General features: G+C 43.9%; 1 long non-coding RNA gene and 1 other non-coding gene across 2 annotated transcripts; both read left to right on the top strand.

The window, feature by feature from the left end:
- Positions 1-12686: 12686 nt before the first annotated feature.
- LOC148050616 (uncharacterized) lies at positions 12687-14582 on the top strand. Its single transcript, XR_015701049.1, has 3 exons — positions 12687-12803; positions 13057-13237; positions 14331-14582. It is a non-coding gene; the product is annotated as an uncharacterized LOC148050616 (long non-coding RNA).
- LOC148050617 (small nucleolar RNA SNORA47) lies at positions 13974-14112 on the top strand. Its single transcript, XR_015701156.1, has one exon. It is a non-coding gene; the product is annotated as a small nucleolar RNA SNORA47 (small nucleolar RNA).
- Positions 14583-14894: the final 312 nt, after the last annotated feature.

Genomic DNA, 14894 nt, shown 5'->3' with positions numbered 1-14894 from the left:
GGCACTGTGTAGGTATGTGTTGTTCCACAGATTACTTAATTACTGCTAAAACCTGGTTTAGTTACGAGGCTGGTTGCTAGCTGTTCAGGTCTCCTGATTACAGAAGATTTCCTCTCGTTGCCCCTGAAGAGTGTTTAAACAGACTACATGCAAAGTTTTTAGAGTCACCACAAAGGCTCCCACCTGATGGAGGTTTTTCAACACGGGATAGTGATATTACATAGCACAGTGAAATGTACTTACTGGAAGAGTTGCAACACTCATCATGCATGAGGCTTATGCAAGTCCTGTGTATTTGCTTAGGCTTCTTAGTATGGGTGACAAAGTGAGTAATTTTAGGATGTGGAATGTCTCCTTGCATGGGTAATGGAAGTTGGTAAGTCTGAAGAATACAAATATACTTAGTTTTGGGAGGGGACAGAGGAGGGAGTGAGCCAAGTACTACAGGTTTGCTTACCCTGAAATGGTTCTGGATTCCCGGATTCTACCATATGTGTTTTAATCACTTGGAAGCTGCTGTTTAATGCTGGTTTCACATTTGCGGTGTGGTAAGTCATGTTTGGCTATGATGTGAGGAGCAATGCAGTGAGACTATTTGTGCTGCACTGACGAATGCCATTAAAATAGCATCAAGATGGTGAACTATTAAGTCATTCAGCAAGAGTCTCTCAGCTTGCAGAAACTCTAAATAAAGAGACAGAGGGAAAACAAACAAGCAAACAAACCAGCCAGAGCAAGTAGGAAGATGAGAATTAAAGCCACAACTAGCTGCATAAAAGCCAAAAATCCCACAAATAATGATGATTTATCAATTCCCAGTAATACTGCTGTCTGAGCACCCTCTAGTGGTACACGGTTGAGAATAAACAGCTCCAGACACGAAAACGTGATCCCCCAGGGGAAAAAACAAGCCGAAGACATAGTGTCTTGTTGACTTTGTCTGGACAATTAATCACTGTATGTGTGTTTCCATTTGGAAGACAGGGAAGTAACTCAACATTCAAAAACAATTTTATTTATCTCCTGGCATTATGTTCCTAGCATTTCCTTAATTTTCATGTCATCTGACTGGTTAAAGGCTTCTGTTCATTTAGAAGTATTCTATCGATTTGTTTTAAATTCATTTTCTTTGGAATGGGAGATTAGAGTCAAATGAAAAATAATAAGCCAGTATAACAATACAGAGGGAAGATATGGAGGGAACAGAAATCAATCCAGCTGGCTTCCAATCTCTGTGGCGCCAAGGTATGTTTTAACTTAACTGCAGATACATACTGAGCTTGTTTGGTTTGAAGACAAGGCTATTCACTATTTTGCACTTGTATTTAACCTGGAAAAGGAATGGAGACTAGTCTAATCATGCAGTGATCACACATCACGGCTTTATAGGTCAATATTTATCAGGAAAATTTTAAGCTTCACTTTATATATGCACAGAATATGCTTCATGTTTGTTCTTTTCCACAGTTTTTTTTTTTTGACTTACGGACTGTTATCAGTTGGGTTCAACATACAAGAAGTGTACTCTACTAAGATCATGGTGCTACAATTATGAATTTTTACTGTAGAAAAAAAAATCATTCATCCTAGATAGCATGAGTTCTCCTATTTCCTATGGAAATTTCCTATACTTAGAACATTTCTAGATCCACCAGACATCACTCCTGGACACTTTGCCATAGTGAAGGCACTTGTCATCAGGAAAAGTCAAACTCGTGGTGCCAGACAAAACTTCATCTCTCATGTTCTCCTACCTCAGGAACAGCTTCAAGGAGAATGGATATCTGTAACTATGGGGAGGCTTAACACACTGGAGCATCAAATCAATTCTACAGCAGGGCCTAGGCTCCTTGAAGAAAGACAGGACCATAGATAAGGCTCCCTGAAGCTGAAATATCTGTCTTCAGTACCTGTCTTGCCAAGTGACTGGATTTGGCCAGCAATAACAAAAAATTGTGGCTTCAAAAGGGCAAAGGCAGCTCAGTCAGACTGCATCCCCAAGGGTTACTGGCCTGCGTGAGGACATGTGAGTGGAGGAACATCTCTATTAAATCACATAGCTGAAGATACCCCTTACCCTCAACAGGCTTTGTCCTCAGTGCCGGGACTCTTGCCTCCACCCCCTCTTTTTTCTTCTCCATAGGGAGCATGGAAAACACACTCCACCTCCTACCACACCTTACCTAACCGAGCTTCCCACACCAGGGAAAAAATTGTTGGTGAGTTTATTGCTGTTGATTCCTATGTAAAATAAATGTGTTCTCAGGGTTATGGCCTGAGAGGAGAAAATGGAAAAGATCTTATGTCCTGGATGAAAGGCATGGAGGACAATTACTCTCCTAACTAATTAAAAAATCCAGGGTAAAATATCACTCCAAAACTGTCTTCAACTTGGAAGGTAGAGATCTAAATTCTGGAATATTTCAGACAGTTCACAAAGTCTTGTGACCTGAGTGTTGCTCAGAGTCCTGAATACAGCCATGATCCACTAAAAATGCATATTCCATCTTAACCAGTCATCTACTGAGGGAAAAATCAAAGTGAGGACCCCAGCAAATATGTCTAGTTTCCAATTATCTCTTACTTTTTCATCTTCTCCTTACCTACGTGAGAGAAATGATTTTTACCTTGATCATAAGATATGCAGCCAGAGGGGTCATTTAAAATCTTTGGTGGAGCATGTATTTGAGAAATACAAGCAGAAAAAAAATCTTCATTACAGTTAATTACAGTTAAAATGGGTTTGGAAGAGAAACTGCTCATATTTTAAAGGCAGCCATGAAAAAAATGTAATGAGAGTCAGACCCTGATTCGCACTTACCCTGATTTGCATTGGTGTAACCCTGCTGCCTTCAGAAGAGCTTTTCTCACTTTATACTCCTCCGAGTGAGATAAGAGTCAGGCCCACAGCCTACCTGCCCACCCTTGCCATGATGATGATGATAACGATAATGAAAAAATTAATGGACCTGGAGTCAGTATTAAAAATTACTTGTACCTAATACTAATTTTCCTCATGGCTGTGAAGCCCTCTTTTTGATGAGAAGGAAAACAGAACAGTTACCAGCTGTTCACATAATGGAGAACACTAATAAGTGAAGACATGCATGTTAATGAGCTGGGGGAGGGGAATCAGAGGGTACACTCATCAGTGTGCAGCTGTAAGTGCAAATCCTTCCTCTGAGTATTTTGGAAATCTGATGGCATGTCATGTTGGCAAATAGGCTTGAGACTGAAATCAGTCCCCGATAAGGAAAACAGCACTTCTGGAGTCTGCTTCCAGCCCTGGCCAGGTGAAGATCAGCCTATCTTTCACCATGCTGTTAACAGTATTAGGACAGGTATTTTCACCACATGTGACATCTTCTAAAAAATTATTATTGCAGTCACAAATGAACAGTCAAACAGAGATGACCTCATGGGTCCAGCAGAAAATAACAAGTGAAGAAAGAAAGAAAGAGATGTGCGGATCAGAGCTGGGGGGAGAACAACGATGCCCTTTGTACTCTCTGGTCTGTACATCACACAAACAAATTGAAGCTTAAAGGCTTGCCTGCATGCAGAGTTGTAGGGTCTTCCTTCAAAGTGTGATTTAAAACCTGATGTAGCTGATTTAGTGCAAAAGCCAGTGAAAATCAGTCTTCCTTTTTTTTAAACCCAGCTTATTTTCATTAGGTTTAGGTCAAACAAGTAGAGGCTTATGCTGAAATATGTCATTCAGCCCAAAGTAAGGTCTGCATATAGGCTTACAGTGCTCTAACTAACCTACTTCAATTATGGGCAGACAGCACCAGCTCCCAGGTCTTGTAGAGGTGATGGACTTCAGGCTACCATAGGTGCAAAACCCCTGCTTGCAATTAATTTCCTCCCAATTTTCTGTAAACAGTTTGAAGGGGCATTAGGTTCTTGGAGGACCTCAGCAACACGAGTCCTGGCAGCTTTATTAGGAAATAAATTTGTTCAATTTGCTCACCCTGAGCAATCTTAAGAGACTAATCATCAAAACTGGGCAATGTTAAAGGGTAGGTCTGGAGAAAGAGGCCTGCTTAAAAAGAAAATCTTGCTCCAGAGCTTTTGACCTGTTGAGGATTGTTTGGCCACGTCCACAGGTGCCAATCCACAGATTTACGGATTATAGTTCTACATAGCCAGAGGTAGGATTGCCAATATGAAGGAGAGTGTTTGGTGTAAAAGAGAATAGGTGGTGTAAAACCACATAGCTGGGCCTATGCTGATTTACATCTGGTGAAAATGCCTTTGGGGTTCTTGATGTGTAAATAGGTCTTTACTAAAGGGTTAACATTTCATGGAAGGATGCTCACTTACTAGGTTTTTATTTCTCAGTAACAGATGTGGCACTTAAATCAGTACTGCAAGTTGTTATATCAACCTCTATGTCAGGCTCAGATTGAAGAGAGGCTGCTGGGGACACGTTCTCTCCTGATTAATATGAAGATACAGCTTTTTTTTTCCCCCCCTTAATGCAAAGAGGAGACTCAAGAGAAACGTTTACCATTCCAGCTCTGTTTCTACAGGAAAAACTTATGCTGCACAGCAGTCAGCACTTCTCAGCAGGAAAAACTGAGACCAAGAGCACGGAGAGATGTGAAATCAGAGAAGAAATGGAAAACATGATCAAGGGAGATAAATTAGAAAAATCATTTAGAAAAACTCAATTTCCTAGTAAGTTCTAGTTAGTCTCACAGAATGCACTGAAATGAAATGCAAAACAGGGAGTCCAACTCCATCAAGATGCAAAGGTTGCACAGCATGGAAGCCAGTCAAATCATATGAATTCATTTATCTCTGAAAAAGTCTTCAGAAAAGTAAAAGCTTTTGTTGCTTTTGCAAATGGCTGTAATGGCTGAGCCTGAGAGATGTACCAACAACAGGATGAAGTGCAGAGTTAAAAAAACCCCAAACACAAGTGTTTAAAAATTGAGGGTAGAGAGCATTTCAAGATGTGAACTGATCTGACACCTACCTGACCCACAAGCTGATCCCTACCTGAGTAATCCAACAACATTGCTAGGTTGCTCCTGAACATGTTTCCCTGCAGCACTAAACAGCAGGGAGAACAGGGCTGGAAGAAGCTCCAGGAGATCTACCCTGGCTGTCTTCTTGGAGGCAGTACCTGGTACAAGATGAAGACCCATTGGGGACAGCTGTCCAACTTGCTATTATAAACTTACACTCTGCCTGGAGATTTCATGACATTGGCCCATGGAAGGGGAAAGTTTTCCAAACTCAATCATCTTCTTTTGCTACATATTAGGCTCATTTATACTTGTTCCTTCCCTCATAGATACGGCAGATAACTGGTTACCATCCACTTCAACACCATGCCCACAAAGTCCTTCTCCATGTCTACTCACTCTTTTTTTTTTCTAGGACAAAAACCCCAAATTCTTCAGCATGACCTCCTAACTATGTTTTTCAGTCCTCTAGTCATTCCTGCTATGGTCCTCCAGTCTACTTCCAACTCCTGGCATGGTACCAGGTGGGTGGTGGGGATGCACAGAAAAAGAGGTTTCTGAAGCCCAAATGAATGCTCAGGCTGTTGAGATGAAGCTGTAAATAATTGGGAAAACCACCACCATTCACTTGGTGAAATCAGCCTTTGCAGAATTTCTAGCACACTTCCTACATGCAGACCAAGGGCTTTGGTTCTGCAGAAGCATGAAGGCAGAGATGTGCAAGTCACTCTTCCAGCCTGAGAAAACCCAGGTGTCTTGTCCCCCTGATCATCAGCCAGACCAGCAGCTGCATTTTCAGCTGCCACTGCAATTATAAAGCATGTTGAAGCCACCAGACTGGTGAGAACAGACTCTCTGCACCCCTTCAGTGGGCCTCTGGCTCAGCTCCCCATAACAGCCCATGTCAGGCCAGTGCAAAAATCTCTTCTGCATCTGGGAGATGTTATGCAGGTGTGCTCCTCTGTGCCATTGCTCTGATCGTAATCCCCATCGATGTGGCCATACTGGAGATACAGTGGTCTTCACCTTTTGTACTCCTGGTAATAGTGTTGTGGCCCTACAGGAATGAGGCAATGGTATGCCAGTGCATAGCTACTGCATGACCACTTCTGAGAAGAAGCAACAATGAAAAGTGCAGAGAAAATTTAGTGCAGGGAAAATGTATCCATATCGAGTTGCAATTCTCAAGGTTGGAATTCAGTCAAAATGCTTCCATGTGTGCTGAAAACCTTATGGAAACTTTAACAACCCAAAGAAGTTAAGATCTTGGATTTTCACCTCTTCTGGAAGACTGCAGCACAGTAAGACACTGGACATGTACTGATCAGAGCCTTCAAAAATTGGTTTTGGACTTCAAAGCACTAAAGTGTGTTGATTGACTTTAAATACATGAATAAAGAACAGGACAGCCAACATTGCTTCACTAAGGGCAAATCGTGCCTGACAAATTTGATGGCCTTCTACAATGGGGTTACAGCATTGGTGGATAAGGGAAGAGGAACTGATGTCATCTAACTGGACTTGTGCAAAGCATTTGATGCTCTACTGCATGACATCCTTGTCTCTAAATTGGAGAGACATGGATTTGATGGGTGGACCACTCAGTGGATAAGGAATTGGCTGGATGGCTGCACGCAAAGAGTTGTGGTCAACAGCCTGACGTCCAAGTGGAGACCAGTGACGAGTGGTGTCCCTCAGGGGTCTGTATTGGGACTGGCACTGTTTAATGTCTTTGCTGGGGACATGGACAGTGGGATTGAGGGCACCCTCAGCAAGTTTGCCGATGACACCAAGCTGTGTGGTGTGGTCAACACGCTGGAGGGAAGGGATGCCACCCAGAGGGACCTTGACAGCCTGGAGAGGTGGGCCCATGCAAACTTCATGAAGTTCAACAAGGCCAAATGCAAGGTCCTGCACATGAGTTGCAGCAATCCCACACATGGATACAGGATGGGTGATGAGTGGATTGAGAGCAGCCCTGAGGAGAAGGACTTGGGTGTGTTGGTTAGTGAGAAACTCCACATGAGCCAGTAATGTGTGTTTGCGACCCAGAAAGCCAACCGTATCCAGGGCTGCATCAAAAGAAGCATGGCCAGTAGGTCGAGGGAGGTGATTCTCCCCCTCCACTCTGCTCTGGTGAGACCCCACCTGGAGTACTGTGTCCACCTCTGGAGTCCTCAGCACAGGAAAGACATGGACCTGTTGGAGCGAGTCCAGAGGAGGGCCATGAAGACGATCAGCGGGCTGGAACACCTCTCCTATGAGGACAGGCTGAGAGAGTTGGGGTTGTTCAGCCTGGAGAAGAGAAGGCTCTGGGGACACCTTATAGCAGCCTTCCAGTACCTGAAGGGGGCCTAGAAGAAAGCTGGAGAGTGGCTTTTTACAAGCGCCCACAGTGATAGGACAAGGGGTAATGGCTGTAAACTGAAAGAGGGTGGATTTAGATTAGATATTAGGAAGAAATTCTTTACTGTGAGGATGGTGAGACACTGGAACAGGTTGCCCAGAGAAGCTGTGGATGCCCCCTCCCTGGAAGTGTTCAAGGCGAGGCTCGATGGGGCTTTGAGCAACCTGGTCTAGTGGAAGGTGTCCCTGTCCATGGCAGGGGAGGTTGGAACTAAATGACCTTCAAGGTCCCTTCTGACCCAAACCATTCTATGACTCCATGATTCTATGACTTGAAAATAGTAGGTGACTGATACGCTTACATTTGAAATCATAAAAGAGTCATTTATTCAACTGTTGGCACCACCAGTTTCTTCAGCCTTATATTCACACACTCATCGTAACTGCACTGCTGTAGCACGGATGGTGCAGTGCAGGCACCATGGGAATCCTTATGATGAAAAGAAGGGATTGTCCAAGGAAGAGCATGGGATTTTTGGTGCAGGCCAGAGGATGTGAAGAGGAGTCATGAGTGGGGAAAGGGAAAGTGAAGTGAAAAAATCTGATCCAGTTGCTTGCTAGCTAAGCACATTCCCTCCTGTGCAATAAAAGCTGTAGAGTGACTTTGGAAGTAAAGAGGTCATGAGAATATAATTATACATTAAATCGTGAAGCAAGAAAACGGCATTGAAACAACACCGTTAGCATCATGCAGTTAAGCCTGCAACAGCTGGAAATTCTGATAAATGTTCAGGCAACTGTAGTTCTGGCATTTCTGCAACACTTGAGGGCCTGACAGCAATGTTAACAACATACTCTTCATGTTGATTTTGTGTGTGATATAAGTAACAGTGTGCTCAGCCACATTTTGGTTACTACCTCCCATTCTGAGGATCTAGGGCTGGGGACCTATTTCTCTTCTTTAGTAATACTAGCATAAATTCCAAGTAACTACACTGAATTCAAAAAGGTGCCATCATAAAAAAAACAGATGCAAGCATCAACGAAATAATATCCTATTCTTACATAACCAACAGAAACTTAAAGTGGAGAGTAGCTGGAGAAAGATACCACTGTGAAAGCCTAAAGTGAAGACTGCTATCTTCACTTTGAAGAAAATGATTTTTTACTCTAAATGAGCCTTGTAGATTCAAAAATATGCTTTGTAAAATCATTGCTAATTGTCAGATGGCTGAGTCACTTCAACTGCAGCCAGTAAAAAACGGTGCCACTGCAGCTGTCAAGAGTTATGGATTTTAAGGCTCTGGACTATTTTTAATGGCATGTAAAAGAATATAAACCGTGTAATTATTCAAATGAGAAATGCACAATCTGAAATATGCAGTGTTCTGAAAATAAGCAAGCATCCTGACACCTGTAACATTGCTGCAATTTGGCTGGCACTATGATTACACCAACTATTAGTGCAGCTGTCACCCGAATGCTAAATACAAGCAGGGGGTAAATGCTTCATTTAGGTGAGCAAACATACCAGGGCTTCTAAATGAATGACAATAGAAAGATCTTCCTTGGCTAATTGCTGTGGTGCCACACACACCGTTTGGCAGGAGGATGGTGCTGTGAAAGAGGAACACATTTCTCAGTTTGGGGTCGTGTTGTTCCTCCAATGTCTGACATAAACATTTTAATTTCTCCTCCAGCTTGCAGAGTGTGCATGTGTATATGTGTATAGAATTCTGTACCAACACCCACGCTATTATCTGTTTACTAACACTGGCCTGTGAGCATCTGGGGCCAGATCATTACCTGATGGAGGTTAGCATGCACTCACTGAAGACACAGTGACATCCCAGCTGAGACTCCTGAATTCATATTCCAGAATTTGTAGGCTGCTCTTTCAAGCTTTCAAACCCAGGCACACTGTCTGTATCCATGTCTGCAAAACAAAAACTTCTTCCTTTCAAAGCAAAACAAATAAAAACTAAGGTGAACAAAATGACATGACTCATTAGTTAAAATCCCCCAAGAAAACACATTCTTTACCTAAATCAGTTGTGGCAGCTATTAATAATCCTGCCAGCTGTTACAGGAGGCCTCCTGAAGTGTACTGAGATCTCAACTTAAAGGTCTCCTGACAATGCATCCACTGCAGTGTTTTAAAAATGAGCCTTACACTCAGTTAAGCCTTCTTAATTTTTATTTGTAATGACTGAAGTGATTTATCTAGGCTTCAACAGTTCATTAGTTTTAATGGTGAATACTGGGAATTGGAATATTACCATAGCCAGGTGTCAGCAGTGCCTAGGGCAAAGGAAATACTTTCCCGAATGCAGGTCACAGGACAGCAAGGGAACAGGTGAGGCTCACATCACATTTTGCAGACAGTTGTTTAAGCATTTTCACAATGTTCCACCATCCCTTGAATAACTCCAAATATACAGCCTTGGAAGAAACAGCTAACCTGTTTTTTTGCAGAAAGCCTGAGGAAGAACAAGCAGTGGCTACCCAAAGTGAGAATGATTACAAGCTTAAAACTACGTTCAGTTTCCACTCAACTCTGGCTGTGGCAAAATTCAACGTAAATGGGCATTTGAGCAAGCAAGGTGCAGATTTCAACCGTCAGCCCAGTGGCAGGGCCTCTGCAGGGTGTCACATGTACAGACATGTGGGAAAGCAGATACAGCTGAAACTCAGTCATCTTTCACATGTATTTCTCCATCAAGTCAAAACATACACAGAATATCTCAATCTATAATAAACCCCAGATATTGCAAATTCACCAGAAGAGTTATCCTTCTTTAAATACCTCCAAAATTTGACAGTAGAAACATGTAGTGGATAAAGCTATTTTAAAGAACTTAGGATTTTCCTCCTGGTATGTACCGTGAGCAATTTCCAGGTTGAGTCTTTGATGTATAAAGACAGATGTCTAAACCAAAGTATTTATATGGTAAAATGAAAAATGGAACTACCGTCTCAAAAAAATCATACTTTTAAAGAACATCCCAACTACACTCTCCTTCTTGTGAATTGCTTTAAACAAGCTCTAAAAAGACAGATGGGGGCCTTGTCCACCCATTTATCTTGCACTCAACCAGAACAAACACAAGAAGCCCACCTCTAGTGCTTCCTCGTTATCATTTCCACATCACACGGACCTCCTTGCTAGAAAGCCTAACAACTGCTTATGGTCAAATAACCCACCCAGCCAAGAGCTCTGCTCTCCCACAGCAATCACAACCAAAAAACTGTAACCTCTTGGTTGACACGGATCAGAAAAGCTCCCAAAAAAATCGCCAAACAGAAAACATACCTCAGAAACACTCAGCAGTGTTTTCCCTGCCACTGCTTTTGTGGAGGATCAGTGCACCTACATCACACTGAACAATTGCCTACGAATAGGTAGTCCTATTCAGACCTGCCTCTGAGCAAAAGTTTGAGAACACCAGGACTTTGCACAATGTCATGCAACAGAGATTTGCTCTTTATAAAGCATGTGACAATGTTTCAAAAACCCCAAATGGCCCAGCACTGTGCCACTTACTTGTGCATTGTGTCACTTTTGTCTTTAACCTATTGTTTCTTTGCTATGCTGTACAGAGGAATGCTGGACTTGCCAGGCTGGAGGAAGGTGTTGGCCTGTGTGTGGAAGCACCAACTGCTTCAGGCAAGGTTTGATGGAGTTTGTTCTAGCCTTTCCACTCCATAGGCTGGCATTTACACTAAAGAACAGCCACTTATGTACTTTCCAAAACTCCTGTTTAATATTTACCATTCAGACTCATCATGTGCTTGCTGTTCTTCTTGCAGCTTAACCTCTTCTGGGTCATGAATCCTGACTTCAAGCAGAGCTGGTGAAGGGTAGGCTGGACAGCAGATTGTTTCTTTCTATTAAGTCTTAAACTGCTCACTTTCTTTGGGCTTTTTGTTGGTTTTCTTGTTATCATTAGTTCAAGACTTCTTTCTGCCTGCCTAGGTATCTCTATGGCCTCTATCCCTGTAATATCCAACTGCCAGTCAGTTCCTCACTGCACCTTCTGTAGTAATCACAGAATTGCAGAGCGGTTGAAGCTGGAAGGGACCTCAGTAGGTCATCTTGTCCAACCCCCTGCTCAAGCAGGTCCACCTAGAGCTGGTTGCCCAGGACCATGTCTAGACACTTTTTGAGTATCTCTAAAGAGGGAGTGAAAACAAGGATTATTATTCCCATTGTGCAGATAAAAGAATCAAACAGAAAAATTAGGGGTTTGCCAAGGAAGTTAAGGAAGTGCAACTATAATTTTGATTCACACTAAGCCTTACTCAACACTGCTGGGCACTTTAGAGACTATTGCTGCCTGGTGGTGGTACGGGCTGAATAAAGAAGGTAAAAGGCTGAAAAAACAAGTCTCACAAGCAGCGTGACAGTGGTTAACATAAGTATCACAGTTTTATTTAATCAGCACTTTGATTTTTTTTTTGTGGGTAGAAAGTAGCTAAATGAAAAAACTGACGATCTAGAAGAAAAAAATTAGCCAGAGAAACACAAAGAAGAAAAGTGAAGGACTGCAGGGGGAAAAGGTTGAAGATGAACAGATGTTAGTGCAAGGCTCAAGGTGCTACAAAAGCTAGCCTGACTACGTGTGCAGACTTTTTAGTTTCACAAAGCCCAACGGTTGAGGTTTGGCCAAAGCATGCTGTCTGCAGTTGCAACCAGGCTTGACCTAAGACTACTGAGACAAGGCCACTCCACCATCGTCCTTGGTTAGAAAAGGGAGGGAACGCAGAGGGAGAGCAGAGGGAGGCTGAGGAGTAGGGGACGTAAGGCATTTACAACAGAAGGGCAGGGATCAGCAGATTACGAGTCAGCTCTTCCCGGGATGAGGCGCTCTGCTGGCCCACAAACTGGCTGAGGCTACTGCTACGCTGGCTCCCTTGGCGGGTTGTCCTGGCTGCTCCTGGCATTTCTTTCTCAGGATCACTCCTGAGACTCCACTCATTCTTTCTTAGGACAATTTCTGATCCTAAATATTCAAAAAAGTAATGTGTAGATATCTTTTTAAGCTCGTATCTATGGATCTCGTTTCCTTTTGTGGCTATTTGGCCTCTGGTCATGGTGTCCTCCTGTGATGGATACCCCATTCCTGCTCCTCCGGAGCTGCAGGGTACCACATCAGCTGCCAGCTCGGGGGAACACCCCAGTTCTCTTCCTTTCCCCGAGCTCCTGAGCCCACGGCAAGGCGGGGCAGCCCACGGCAAGGCTGGGCAGCCGACGCGCGGCCCTGGCGGGAGGCAGGCGGGGAAGCGGAGGAGGAAGAGCGAAGAGGAGGAGGAGGAGAAGCGGCTCCTGGTCCGCAGCGGGGCCGGGCCGGGCCGGGCTGGGCAGGCCGCGCTCCTCCCTCGGCCGCCCCCGCGCGGTGCCGCCGCGGAGAGAGCGCCGCCCCACGGCCCCCGGCTGGGCGGGGCGAGACGAGACAAGATGGCGGCGGGCGCGACGGGGAGGTAAAGGCCGCCCGTGGCGGGCCAGGCCGGCGCCGGGGCCGCGCGGCTTCCCGGGCTCCGAAGCGGGGGCTGAGGCGGGCGGCTGGGTCGGGTCGGGTCGGGTCGGGTCGGGGGGGGGCCAGGGCCGGCGGTGGTGCCGGGCCCGGCCCGCTGCCCGGCCTCCCCGGCACAGAGCGGCGTGTGCGCGCAGGAACGGGCCCGCCGGCGGGGCGGCCGGGCCGTAACCCTCCTTTATCCCCCTGCCTTAACCAAGGAGCGTGAGGAGCAGCCGAAGAGGCAGCGTGTGTCCTGTTTGCAGGGCTGAAACAACACCGAGACGCCTCAGCACAAGCAGATGAGAGCGGATGGTGCCCCGCTGGGCTGTAGGGCTGTACCAAGATCAACGCTAGCTGGGCCACAGAAACCGGTACGCAGGCACGTTCGTCAACAGACAGGTATTGCCGGATTAAAATGAGATGCAGATGAAAAAAATTTGTAAAGCAGCAACGGCATTAGCAAAAAATCCCACGTTCTGTGGTCGCAAAGATATGCAACACTTATAAAAAGTCAACATAGAACAAAATCTGTTGGTATGCACATCTTAAGTACATCGTGTCCATAACAGGATGCTATTTTTGACATTTCTTACTGCTGCTATGGGTTTGTTACCTACTGGCTGAAAGCCCCTGTGAAGTATACTTCATAGAAGCAGTTGCAGCAGCAAAGGGTCTGTTCTTGGTAGAACAGAAACTCCAGTTTCATCTATGGTATATTTTGTAAAAATATTTCATATGTATACAATAGTTCAGAGCCCCTGTTGGCATAGGTGCTTAGTCCAGTGCCTTTAACACAAGGCTGAACGCACTCCTGTTTTTACTTGCGAGCTGGGTCGTTCAGCACTGAAGATATGAACATACCTACTCTCATTAGTTTATTTTAAATTTCAGAAATACATCTGGGAAGTTGGTGCTTTGCAAAATTCACTACTAGGACTACAGAAAATAGTTTGTTTATATAAAACTGATAAAGGTAATGTTATTCTTAATAGCTTTAAGATTATATATATTCACTAGCACTATTTATATATGCACACAGTAAACTGATAAAACTTGACTCTGGATGTATAGAAAAGCAACTTTGTCTGAGTGATGAATATTAAGTATCGTAAGTTGGGAAAGACAACCATATGGTTGGAGGACTGAGAAGGTAAGACAGTTAAACTTTATGCTGTATCTTACTGGTTATAGCCTCCAAAATTAAAATAGTGCAATGGCAAATCACGTTCCTCTCCTGAAATGAGGGAAAGCAGTACTGCATTTGCACACAAGACTTGCACACCATTGGTGGCTTTCTCCTAACTCATTTGTACTTAAAACTTCCTAAGAGGTCATTAAGGTAGGGGATGAAAAGCCCTGTTTAGTTCAATACAAGTTTTCCTAATCAATAAAGGGACACAACTGCTTGATGAGGATTAGTCAGACCTTGTTTTCAGTTGTTTTGTTAACAGTGCTGTGTGTATTAATGGCATTGCTTTTTCCACTTTCCTAGGCAGCATCAAGAGGTAATGGGATTTGTCACATCAACGCTCAACTGGGACTACGCTTCAACCCTTTATATGGAACTGTTTGTTGAAAGAGGAAGCTGCAGTACTGAAAGCAGTCCGTGCTTGACTGCATGAGACCATGCCTGTCACAGGGGGCAGATAATGTCTTACTTCAAAAACTTCATGAAATGCAAACTGAGTTAAATCCTTTCAAGTTTTTTCTTTGCAAGGCAACAATAAACCAGTGACTGACTTTTCTTAGAGCTGTTACTTGAATAATTGGGGAGAGGGAAAGCTAACGTTCCTACTAAGGTGTGTACAAGGTGTCTTGCTTTCCCTTCAGATTAAGAGTTGTGGTTTGATTTACTATCAAGACAACAGAGGTCAACTTAAAAAAAAAAAAAAAAGGCAAAAACTTGCTTTTAGCGTACAAGGGTTTTTTTCATCCTGCTAGCAGAAGTGCCTTTTTAGATATGTGGTGAACTAAAACTTAACGTAGCTGTTTCATACAGAACTATTTTTTTTCACAGCTAGAAAGAGGTAGCCTCTGAAAACATGAAGTTGTCAAT

The sequence above is a fragment of the Nipponia nippon genome, unplaced genomic scaffold (genome assembly GCF_047370975.1).
Source record: "Nipponia nippon isolate SJK-2023a ecotype South Korea unplaced genomic scaffold, ASM4737097v1 scaffold_8, whole genome shotgun sequence".
Lineage (NCBI taxonomy): Eukaryota > Metazoa > Chordata > Aves > Pelecaniformes > Threskiornithidae > Nipponia > Nipponia nippon.
Note: the sequence above shows the minus strand (reverse complement) of the source record. Positions and strands in the feature narration are given on the sequence as shown.